The 12,184-nt window shown below is 43.7% G+C and overlaps 1 protein-coding gene across 2 annotated transcripts in view; it reads right to left on the reverse strand.

The window, feature by feature from the left end:
* The window catches only part of BLVRA (biliverdin reductase A), a 38,354-nt gene that overhangs the window by 20,663 nt on the left and 5,507 nt on the right, over positions 1 to 12,184 (reverse strand). The gene's annotated exons all lie outside the window — the stretch shown is intronic.

Raw genomic sequence — 12,184 nt, forward strand, 5'->3', positions numbered from 1 at the left:
TTACACTTACTGTCTTCTCAGCAAGATGCATCTTCCTGGAGCAGAGAAAGCAGAAGCTGAACAGTGTATCTTTTGTTAGTGTTGTTTTATGGAAGGGAAGAACTGCACAAATACTCCAATTTAGCAGCCTACTCAAAGGCAGAGTCATCCTTTGTTCTGCACTTTAACCTCTGTATGTGCTGGAAGTATCTCCATGAAGAAGACTCAACACAGTCCTCACTATCCCTGACTAGAAGAAAAGAAGAAGCAGGCAAACAAAGTAATTCACATGGTAACATGCTGGTGTAGGCATTTGTGTTTTCGCTGTGCCTTTGCTGCAGCCTTGAGATAAAAGTAAAGTCCTTCTGCAAGGAAGAGATAGTCAGGAAGGCAACCTCCAACACTTCATTACTTCTCTTTAATCCATTCATCAAACATCAAATAAGTGTCACAAACTTTCTCTAAAACCTGCCAAGACCACTGACAGTCTCCACATTTCAGAGGAACACAACAGTAACTAGACACTGTAGAGCAACCACATATATTACCTCTGAAAGCTGCTTGTTAACAGTACTAAGTATCAGCCCTCCTTAACATCTCTCCATCTCTCACACCCATCTGGCTATCACAACCCAGCCCTGAAGAAGAGAAGGCTCCAGAGAGACCTTAGAGCAGCGTTCCAGTACCTGAAGGGGGCTACAAGAAAGCTAGGGAAGGAATTTTTACAAGGGCTTGTAGTGATAGAACAAGAGGAAATGGATTGAAGCTTAAGGAAGGCAGATTTAGACTGGATAATAGGAAGAAGTTCTTTACAGTGAGGGTGGTGAGACACTGGAACAGGTTGCCCAAGGAGGTCATGGATGCCCACTCCCTGGAGGTGTTCAAGGCCAGGTTGGATGAGGTCTTGCGCAACCTGGTCTAGTGGAAGGTGTCCCTGCTCATGAGGGGGTGTTGGAACTAGGTGATCCTTACGCTCCCTTCCAACCCAACAGTTCTATGAATCTATAAATACACCTGCATCAGCTTGCATTTATAGGCTTTCTGATTCAGCTCTGGTTTTCCAGCTCGCTGCCAAAGCTGAAGTCGAGATATGGCCACATGCTGTGTTATGGCTGCCAGTCACCTTGACTATATACAGTGATGCTCAACAATAAATGACTGCCTGCACTTGTCACAAAATTACCATGTCCACACCTAAGCAGAAAACTTTTATTCAAACATGCTTCTACAACTTAACTCTACTAACTCCTGAGTCCACAGCAATCCTGACCCCTGTCACAGTAAGGTTTCTCTCCAGAGCCTGTAACTCCATACCTGCAGCAAGACCATCTAACTAAACTGATACAACCCCATAAGAGGTACTGGAAGCATCTTTACATGTTTTTAATAAGTGATGTACTCCACTTGAAGACGACTAAATCAGAAGTGCAGTGATGTACATGCACGGGTATGAGTGATTAAGGTTCAGGCTTGGTTGCTAGTCTGAAGAGGAAAACAAGGCAAATAACACTTCTGAGATGTCTTAGTGATGTGAAGAGAAGCTAAGTCTTTGACCTGGCTCACTTTGTTTGAAACTCTACCCTGAGATAACCTGTATTGCTTCAATTTGGGGAGATAAATAGTGATTTTTATGGCAATTTTAAATGGCAGACCTCATGCTTTGAATGAGACAACTGATCCCTATATGTGACAGTCAAATGCAAGTTAGATTTGCACATAATTTGGCTATTCCACTACTGATGCTGAAACTATCCAGGAAAGAGCTAAGCCTATTTGGAGGCACCTAAAAAAGAAATTAAGAGAAAGACGTCCATGAAGGGCTTCACTTTTTTTATTTTATAGAAATATCCCCTTAAAACAGAAGAACCCATGCCTACTTCTAAGGTTAAGCTTCCAGGAGCTACTTTGGAGTGAATCCCAGATTCTTGTGAAACTGCTGGTAGGTAAATAAATAATCCCACACAACTGCAGCCTCACCAGAGCTATTGTTTGACCAAAAGGCTGCTCATATATGGCTAATTAGTACACCACTGAAGCAAAGATAGCCACAAGCAGTCCCAGAAAAAAAATTATTTCGATTTTTAATGTGCTGTAACAATTTCTGAAAGTGAATTTGTCCGTGGTGGTAGAAGAAGAGTGTTTTTACTCCAAAGCAACTGACTGTCACTTGTTGAGTTCAATTTCACTCAGGAAAACAGCTATGGTATGGAGCCACCACAAGTCACAGATCCTCATTTTCCTTGGGATCAAACCTAAAGCAAGCATATCACACCCTCTTTCCATCAGTCCTCCCAATTCCAAAGCAAGGGAAATCTCTCTCTTCTGCAAAGCACTCCAAGACCTACTGATGATAAGTGCAATGTAAGAAGTAGGAATTATTACAATCTCCCTTCTTCAAGGGAAATCCCACACAGATCAGACACCTAGAAAAGGGGGCTATAACCGAGGTTTGTACTGAAACAGATCTACATAACAATATCATACAATGCTTGACAAAAACCTGTGGTTCCTTCTCTTTCTCCTGTTGTAAAATTCACCTGAAACCCAAACCTTACAAGCAATTATATGCACGCTTAGCTTTAAATCAACCCCACAGAATCACAGTATACTAGGAGTTGGAAGGGACCACTGGAGATCACCTAGTCTAGTCCCTCTGCTAAAGCAGGGTTACCCAGAGCAGGCTGCCCAGGTGAGTTTTGAAAGCCTCCAGAGAGGGAGACTCCACAGCTTCTCTGGGCAGCCTGTTCCAGTGCCCTGTCACATTCAAAGAAGGCTCTCCTTAAGCTCAAGTGAAACCTCCTGTGTTCTAGTTTGTGCCCCTTGCCCTGTCACTTGCAGCAGTGAAAAGAGTCTGGCGCCATCCTCTTGTCACCCATCCTTTAGATATTGATCAGCATTAATAATAGGCTGATCTCTTAGGCTGTTCTTCTCCAGGCTAAACAGTCCCAAGTCTCTCAGCCTTTCCTCCTCACACTGATTCCCCAGGCCCCTCAGTGTGTTTATAGCCTCTGTTAGACTCTCTCAGGTAGTTCCCAGCCTCTTTTGAACTGAAGAGCCCAAAAACTCCAGGTGTGACTTCACCTTGGCAGAGTAGAAGGGAAGGAGAGCCTCCCTCGACACACTCTTCTTAACATACCTCTTCTTAACCTCCCTCGACACACTCTTCTTAACATACCTCAGGAGGATGTTGGCCTTAGTGGCCACAAAAGCACACTGCTGGCTCACAGCTAATTTGTTGTCCATAACTTATTATCCATCCCATTGACATCAATGAGAATATTCCTACAAATAACAGCACAAAATAAGAGCTTTTGCTGTTTACTGTAACATTAGTAGGCACAAGAACAAAACACACATCCAGCCACAAGTATGTTCTTTTAATATCTTTATGGACTCAACCCAATAGATGATACTTATCTTCCGGTCCACCAAAGGTCACTGCATCCCAGATCTGTAACAGTGTGACCTATTTTCAGAATTCCCCAATGCTGCAGTCACCATAAAGATATTGCTTACCATGGCTAATGAAACTCTCTGCCTCCATCCCTCACATGGCAGCAACTCATAACACCTGCAGAGGCTGGCACCATGCTCTCTCCAGAGCAAACAATATATACAGAAATTGTAGCTGATCAGAAAAATGCCATTAAAAAAGAAATAATTATAGAATAGTTTTGGTAGGAAGGAACCTTAAATGTTACCTAGTTCAAACCTCACTGCCACAGGCAGGGACACCTTCCACGAGCCCATGTTGCTCTAGGCTTCATCCAACCTGGCCTTAAACACCTCCAGGAAGGGTGCATCCACAACCTCCCTGGGTAACCAACCTATTCCAGTGTCTCACCACCCTCACTGTGAAGAATTTCTTCCTAATATCCAGTCTAAATCTCCCCGCTTCCAGATTGAAGTCACTTGTCCTCATCCAGAGAAATGGTGGAGTCTCCAGCTCTAGAAACTTTCAAGGCCTACCTGGGTATGTTCCTATGTGACTTGCTGTAGGTGACCCTAGTCTATACCTTCAGACATCCCCTCCAAGCCCTACCATTCTGTAACACCCAGGAACCACAGAGGCCAGCCACCAGCCTGCTATCTCATGGAGAGCTAAATCTGCAATTCTATGAGATTAAGCAATCCAGTAGTTCTGGCCTGCTGGTCATCCATCAAAATTGTCCCAAGAAATGGAAAACACCTTTCCCAAACTATCAGCCATCAGAAGGGGGGGTTGGTATCCTGCATAAATTATGCTGATAAGAAAGATAATTGAGAAAAACTTCAAAGGGTTCCAGGAATGCTGTAAAAGGCCATTTCCCACAGTACTTCAACTGCACATTGGGTCCCACACAAAGTTTTAGGAAGAACAATGTTTTCTTTGTGTCTAATCAGATACAATGAAAGAGCAAACTCCACCTCTCCCTCTCCAATTCCTAGGTCTACCCACACCAAACTCTGTGATTCCTACAAGCAGAGATGTAGTTTCACGTGCCAAGATGAGTAAATTACTCACCAGTTTTGATCTACCTGTAGAGTCAGACAGCTCTGAACATGCCTAAACCTGAACTTTCAACTGTGTCAACCTAGAGCCTGGCATGCTCAGGCTTGACAAATAAGCAAAAAATTGCCTTGAATATGGTTTCTGTTTACAACTGTCTGTCTCTCCAGATCTGCCAGCACCAGATTTATTGTTCTAAAAAGTCTCCAAAAGGACCTATAAAACTGCCATCAAGTTGAGTCCAACTGCAAGCAAAGCAGAAGCCCCTACTTGGCTCAAGCCACACCAACATATTTAAAACAGGTCTAAGGAGAGATGAATATATATTGCAACTCTTGTACATGAATTTGTAGCACATACAAAACTCATTAGAATGATAAACTGACTTGATCACTGGGTCTGTGCAGTGACGTTAGCTGGAGTGGAGTGGCAAACCAAGGCATCCCACATTAATATCACAAACACTATACATAGCCATCTGAAAGTTGTCACTGTTTTATAGATGCCTAACTTTGATATTGGACAATAAATCTTTGCCCCTCCCACGGTCAGATTGGGTACATCAAGGTAGCAATGGAGCTTCAGCAGCTCAGAATATGTAAATGACAACTGTCTGCAATCATGTCTCCTCCAAGTCAGCTTGAAGCCATTGGCTTTGTTTAGGATTGAGTTGGAGAAACAATGCAATAGTGTGGCCAAGCAGTATCTTATGAGCTAGATGTACAGGTCTCAAACCATTCCTCTATGCTTACTTTCAGGTTGGATGGTTTTTCCTCCTGAGCACATGGATTTTAGTTCTGCAGTCTAGAGAAGGACAATCTATCCCAGACAGACATATAAGGAAAAACAAGGTCATGTAGGAATGTACTTTGAACTTCCTTTTGTTGTAATGACTGGTTTGGATGGGAAGGGACCTTTACAGATCATGTAGTCCAATCCCCCTGCCATGGGTGTGATGTTTCCTTTTTTCCAGCCAGTGGAGACTTTGCCTGGTTGCCATGACTTTTCAAATATGATGTAGAGTGACTTGGCAACTATATTGGATCTCCCTGCTTGTGATGATTCTCTTGATGAGAAAGGCCATCCCTGTCAGCACAGCAATACAAGAACCCAGAGGCAAAAGATGAAATGTTGAAGCCTCATTTAGTAGTCATTTAACCAAAAGAAATTTAATCTCTAGGGTTATCAGCACCTCCATGCTTCCTTAGGAGTGGACTTAATAGCATCTAGGATAGGACAACTTCCCCTCCTGTGTTTTAAATATAAGAATATTGTTTCTGGTAAGACAGGTCATTTGATGCTGGGAAGGTATCAGCCAACTGGCAGGGATGGTATCATGCTGCAGCACACTAGCAGTTTTCCTGAAAGGTGCTCTATCGACTGAGTACATGAACACCAGGAAACTCCTGACTTTGCATTTCAGGAGAGGGGGAGAAGGGAGATAATTTCTCCCCTAAAACACAGAAGCAGCTGCCATCCAACCACTTTGAGCCCTTATTTTCATGGTACTTTTCCCGTGTTTTTATTGTGTCCATGCTGCAAATATTACTGGATCAGGCTGGCTATCACCAGGAGCCATCCAGGAAGGACTGGGCTAGAAACACCTGTCAGAATATTGTTATTTTTAAACAGTAAGCACAGTCAGGCAGATGACCTGTTTATTTTGAAAAGACTGATTCACCAGTCCTTAGTCTTTAGGTCTCATTGTAGATGCCAGGCCTAAGAACAGGCAGTGTATCTTAGCCTTAAAAGATACAATGGGCTAAATGCAAGGATAGCAATTCTGCTCCACTACGGAGTAAGTAAATGTGAAATAGATTCTGAAAATCAGAGTTTTGCTCAGATGCTGCCATTTGAGAAGAAGTCCAAACAAAAAAATGCTTCCAGCAGCCACTGGTACTGGTTATCCTGACTTCTGGGCGACAAACCCAAGATATCTCAAGGCTGTTTCTACCAGGTTACTCAGACTGCAAATTCAAGTACCGCATAGTTATGAGAAAACCCAGACCTACTCTGGTCTTACACTGGACAGCAATGAAAGCAGACAAAGCCCATGGTCATCTCCACTGCCAGAAGCATACTACTCCAGTTTGCAGACTCATTACTTAACAGTGAATTGTCACCAATACAGGCAGCACCATTATCCTTTTCTGTGAGTCCCTCACAGACTTTTATCACTAGAAAAATCATAAATTTAGAAGGAGACAGAACCCAGAAGCTGTTTTGCCTTCTCCATTTTTAGCTCTGGAGCCCCCAGTGGAAGGACATGGAACTGTTAGAGTGGGACTAGAAGAGGGCTACAAAAATTATCACAGGGCTGAAGCACCTCTCTGATGAAGACAGGCTGACAGAGTTGAGTTGCTCAGCTTGGAGAAGATATGGCTCTGAAAAGACCTTTTATCATCTTCCCAGTATTTGAAGAGGGCCTGCAGGACAACTGGAGAGGAACTTTGTTTTCAAAATCATGTAGTGACAGGACAAGAGGTAATGGCTTCAAAACAGAAAAACCTTGATTTAGACATTTGGACCAAATTCCTTTATCATGAGGGTCACGAGGAACCAAAACAGTTTGCCCAGAGAAGCTGTGGAGGCTCTAACCCTGGAAATGTTCAAAGCCAGGTTCATCCAAGTGCCGGGTTCTGCACATTGGCCACAACAACCCCATGCAGTGCTACAGGCTGGGGTCAGAGTGGCTGGAGAGCAGCCAGGCAGAGAGGGACCTGGGGGTACTGGTTGATGGTAGGCTGAACATGAGCCTGCAGTGTGCCCAGGCAGCCAAGAGGGCCAATGGCATCCTGGCCTGCATCAGGAACAGTGTGGCCAGCAGGAGCAGGGAGGTCATTCTGCCCCTGTATACTGCACTGGTTAGGCCACACCTCGAGTACTGTGTCCAGTTCTGGGCCCCTCAGTTTAGGAAGGATGTTGACTTGCTGGAACGAGTCCAGAGAAGAGCAACAAAGTTGGTGAGGGGTTTGGAACACAAGCCCTATGAGGAGAGGCTGAGGGAGCTGGGGTTGCTCAGCCTGGAGAAGAGGAGACTCAGGGGTGGCCTTACTGCTCTCTACAACTACCTGAAGGGAGGTTGTAGACAGGTGGATGATGGTCTCTTCTCCCAGGCACCCAGTACCAGAACAAGAGGACACAGTCTCAGGCTGCACCAGGGAGGTTCAGGTTGGATGTTAGGAAGAAGTTCTATACAGAAAGAGTGATTGCGCTATGGAATGGGCTGCCCGGGGAGGTGGTGGAGTCGCCGTCATTGAAGGTGTTCAGAAGGAGACTTGATGGGGTGCGTGGTGCCATGGGTTAGTTGTTCGGGTGGGTTGGATTGGTTGATGGGTTGGACACGATGATCTTGAAGGTCTCTTCCAACCTGGTTTGGTTTATTCTAATAAAGGTTTATTCTAATAAAGGATGTGGCCTTGAGCAACCTGTCCAGCAGAAGGTGTCCCTGCACACGGCCACGGGGATTGGGACTAGATATAGAATAGAATAAACCAGGTTGGAAGAGACCTTCAAGATCATCACGTCCAACCTATCAACCAACACCATCTAATCAACTAAACCATGCAACCAAGCACCCTATCAAGTCTCCTCCTGAACACCTCCAGTGATGGTGACTCCACCACCTCCCCGGGCAGCCCATTCCAATGGGCAATCACTCTCTCTGTGTAAAACTTCCTCCTGACCTCCAGCCTAAACCTCCCCTGGTGCAGCTTGAGATTGTGTCCTCTTGTTCTGGTGCTGGTTGCCTGGGAGAAGAGACCAACCCCCACCTGGCTACAACCTCCCTTCAGATAGTTGTAGAGAGCAATAAGATCACCCCTGAGTCTCCTCTTCTCCCAGCTAAGCAACCCCAGCTCCCTCAGCCTCTCCTCATAGGGCTTGTGTTCCAAACCCCTCACCAACTTTGTTGCCCTTCTCTGGACTCATTCCAGCAAGTCAACCTCCTTCCTAAACTGAGGGGCCCAGCACTGGACACAGGACTCGAGGTGTGGCCTAACCAGTGCAGTGTACAGGGGCAGAATGACCTCCCTGCTCCTGCTGGCCACACTGTTCCTGATGCAGGCCAGGATGCCATTAGCCCTCTTGGCTGCCTGGGCACACTGCAGGCTCATGTTCAGCCTACCATCGACCAGTACCCCCAGGTCCCTCTCTGCCTGGCTGCTCTCCAGCCACTCTGACCCCAGCCTGTAGCACTGCATGGGGTTGTTGTGGCCAATGTGCAGAACCCAGCACTTGGATGTGTTCAATCTCATGCCATTGGATTCTGCCTGTCGAGGTCCCTCTGCAGAGCCTCTCTACCCTCCAGCAGATCAATTCCTGCCCCCAGCTTGGTGTCATCAGCAAATTTACTGATGATGGACTCAATGCCCTCATCCAGATCATCAATAAAGATGTTAAAGAGCATGGCATCTTTATCTTTAAGGTCCCTTCCAAACCGAAACTATTCTATGATTTTATGACTCCAATTTAATTGGGACAAAATAAACAAAATCTCAAGTCCTTCATACATTTTCATCCATCATCCAGAATAAATCCAATGAGATCTATACGAACACACCAATCCTTCTTCCAGCTTCACACAGTTGTGCTATGCCTGAAAAAAATTTGCAAATTACTCCAAAGACAAGTACGAGCAAACTGCCACAGTCTGCAAAAGTCAGTCAATACTAGGGGCTGTTCTCTCCCTGGCAACAGAAAAGTTCACAAAGCTTTAGCTTCTGGAAGAACTTAAAAAACCTGGTGTTCCAACTAGAATGACAGCAGTCTCAACTTTTCCCTCCTATCTAGTACCACTTCTTTCTATCATTTAGGGATTATTTAATAATTCCGTGTTCTTTCTGACAGCTTTCCCCTGCTCTCATTCACAGAACAAAGGTAATGACAAGAAAATAAAGATCCCTTTCTGCTACACATTTCACTAAAAGGGAAAGCTAATTAAACACAGTAACATCACTTGAGCTGTGAGAACAGCTTGTCTGATTAGTCTGTGTAGTACAGCCTTTAAATCAGCATTTGTAGGAGTTACTAGAACAGGAACACCAGTTGCCCCAAACAGGGTTTTTCTAGCTGTTTTATAAGCCTATGCTAAGAAGAAAGAAGGGGAAAAAAATTAAAAAGGAGAAACTTTGTGCTGTTGAATTTGTGTTGTTTAAGTGGTGGATTGCCCTCATCTGGACTAACAGGATTAGCAAACGCATTTCATCATCTTTCCCAGCCAGGTGTGTTTCCTACAGTGCTTTCTGATTCACACAGTAAAGCTCTGTCTAGGTTGCAAATAATTAGTCTAGGGAAAGCTTAAATTCAATTAAACAAAAAAGTGAAAACTCTTTTGGCTTAGTGAAGAAACAGGTCAAGTTATTATTTTCATTATATTTGTACTTCTCTTGTAAAGTTTTAAGATGTAAGCTCAACACTTGGGCCTTACATGTGTGAGAACACTTTGCACGGTTCAAGGCTAGCTTCAGAGCAGAGGGACAGACCCTCAGCGACCTTTATTCCACTAGATTAGAAGAGGGCAAGTATACATTCAGGTTCAGCTTTTTTTTACTACAGGATTAAGCTGTTAAGTGCCTTGGCTTTCAGCCTGGCTTTCTTCCCAAAGCCTCATTCCCCTCATCAATGAAGTCACCTTTTTGACGCCTCACTTAGTAAACTGCAGTACAAGCATAACGCAAGGTCTTGTACTACACAGAGCACTACCTCCAAGCCTCAGAAAGATCTAGAGCTGTCTGCAAATTGAACATGAAAGCATTATCCCCAATCCCACATATGTTGCTGTTATCACTGTGTCAAAACTCACTTCCTGGGGAGTTACTCTCCCACTGCAAATACTGCTTCACTGCTTCTATCCAAGCTCTTTTTGTTAGTTTCTCCACTTCTTTCGAGCTTTGTTTTTATCTCCTGCTGCCTGACTGCTTTCCTGACCAAGGATGATGGCACAGACACAGCTTCAACAGACCAACACCAGTGCTAATAACAAACACTCACTGAAGCTCCCTAGAACAAATCTGTACAACAAACAGTACAATATCCTCTCTACATGCCATATGAAACTGAGATGACTTCAGAGTCACCATTAAAAAGCAAAAATGTCAATGTGTATTCCACTTCTGCATCTTACTTAAGTCTTGACACTAAAATGTTAGATGAGAAGTGAACCCTGCTTTAATTTAAAATTGGTTAGTTAATGTATCAATTTATTTATTTAGGTCAAGAGGGAATACTTTGAAGCCTGAAGAGTGTAGATTTAGGCTGGATAGTAGGAAGAAATTTTTTACAGTGAGGGTGGTGAGACACTGGAACAGGTTGCCCAGGAAGGCTGTGGGTGCCCACTCCCCAGAGGCGTTCAAGGCCAGACTAGATGAGGCCTTGAGCAAGTTTGTGTAGTGGAACATGTCCCTGCTCATGGCAGGGGGGTTGGAAGTAGATCATCTTCTAACCTTCCAACTCAAGCCATTCTATCAGTGAATCTTCACCTGTTTTGACAAGAACAGTTCCAAGTAGCCTTTTTCTCATCCTGTTCTCTTCTGCTGAGCTTAGTCTATATGGCAGACATTCTTCATTTAAAAAAGAGAAAAAAAGAAGCTTAACCCTCAGACATATAAAATGAAGTGTCTCAGAGCTGAATGTGGTTGTCTTTTGATGTTGTTGGGTGTTTGGTGTTTTCAGGGTGGGGGGGTGGGGAGAGAAGCAGGCACTGAAGCATCTAGTTTGCATCATTTGAAAATAATGAGAATACTGAAGAGAAGTTGAAAACAAGAAGTTGAAAACTACAAAGAAGAAATTGAAAACTGTAACTATTGATTCTTGGTTCTAGTTATACAAAATAGGCATTGCCATTCCTTTAAGGATAACACAAACTATACGTCACCAAACTCCAGCTGCTCACAAACACTAACTCAATTCACTGTCTAAAGAAACTGTGAGGTTGACCATGTGCATGAAAACTCAGGAGGACAAATCCAGCATCATCATTCCTCCAGCATAAGAGAAGTTCCATGATTCAAGAGTAAGAATCCTATCAATCATTAATCATTTACTAGCAATTACTGAGTATCTAACTGCTTGTGACAACAGCTTTAACTAAGACTTTAATGAAGGATTTCTTATATGTGCTGAAAACAATTTAAAATATATCCCCATTGCTCTTCCTTTCATGAAGGATAAACTTCAAGTTGGATTTATAGTATTGACACAGATTTGTCTTTATTCTCCCATTTATTGACACAGGTGACAAGAGAGATGCTCAAACACTGTGTTACTGATTTTCGACACGGTGTCATTCTCTGTTCACATCTGTAATGAGAGACTCCACAGCGAAACGATTATCCTCACTTCAGGAAAACTAATGTGGCACACCAATGCAAGGAGTTTGACAAAAGTAATTTCACGAGAAATCCATTCTATCAACTGTTGCCCTAATTAACACGAGCTTGTTTGGTTTTGAACAAGCTCCAGCAGAGAAGTTCAGCATGATGCCAGGAGAGTTATATAAAGGCTGAGCCTGTCTTTCCTTTGTGTGCAGATGAATGTGTTTTTTTAAGGTAGGTAGAGATTGGAGGTAGCTGTGACTAGAGCAGAAAGTAATTATTAATGAGGTGGTTTATATATGGATTTTACACTGTATCTGAGAACATAAGAATCACCTTTCTCCCACCAAAGGCTGGTTGGAATATGCCCCCACCATGTTCCTTTAGAAAAGGAAAAGCATTC

The sequence above is a fragment of the Melanerpes formicivorus genome, unplaced genomic scaffold (assembly GCF_026170545.1).
Source record: "Melanerpes formicivorus ecotype bairdi unplaced genomic scaffold, bMelFor1.0.p_v2 SCAF_24, whole genome shotgun sequence".
Taxonomy (NCBI): Eukaryota; Metazoa; Chordata; class Aves; order Piciformes; family Picidae; genus Melanerpes; species Melanerpes formicivorus.